Consider the following 292-nt stretch of genomic DNA (forward strand, 5'->3'; position numbering starts at 1 on the left):
ACGAAGTTAGCACTATAAACAACAAAAACTTTGTAAAGGCTGGCTTTCATTAATATACACACATATATTATACATGTATATGTTTACACACTCATTTATCTCTGTAACATTACTTTAACTTTTATCTCATCCTCTTTCCCCTCATTTCAGTCCTATATTTCATATACTGGTCACATTATGACCTTGTTTAAAATTTTTCCTTCAGATATTCCCAAATTATTTTTCATGTCCTTTCCACTGTTAACAACATGGATGGGCACTTAACATACATTATCTTAATAATCTTTCCACA

Source organism: Pteropus alecto, unplaced genomic scaffold, assembly GCF_000325575.1.
Source record: "Pteropus alecto unplaced genomic scaffold, ASM32557v1 scaffold202, whole genome shotgun sequence".
NCBI lineage: Eukaryota > Metazoa > Chordata > Mammalia > Chiroptera > Pteropodidae > Pteropus > Pteropus alecto.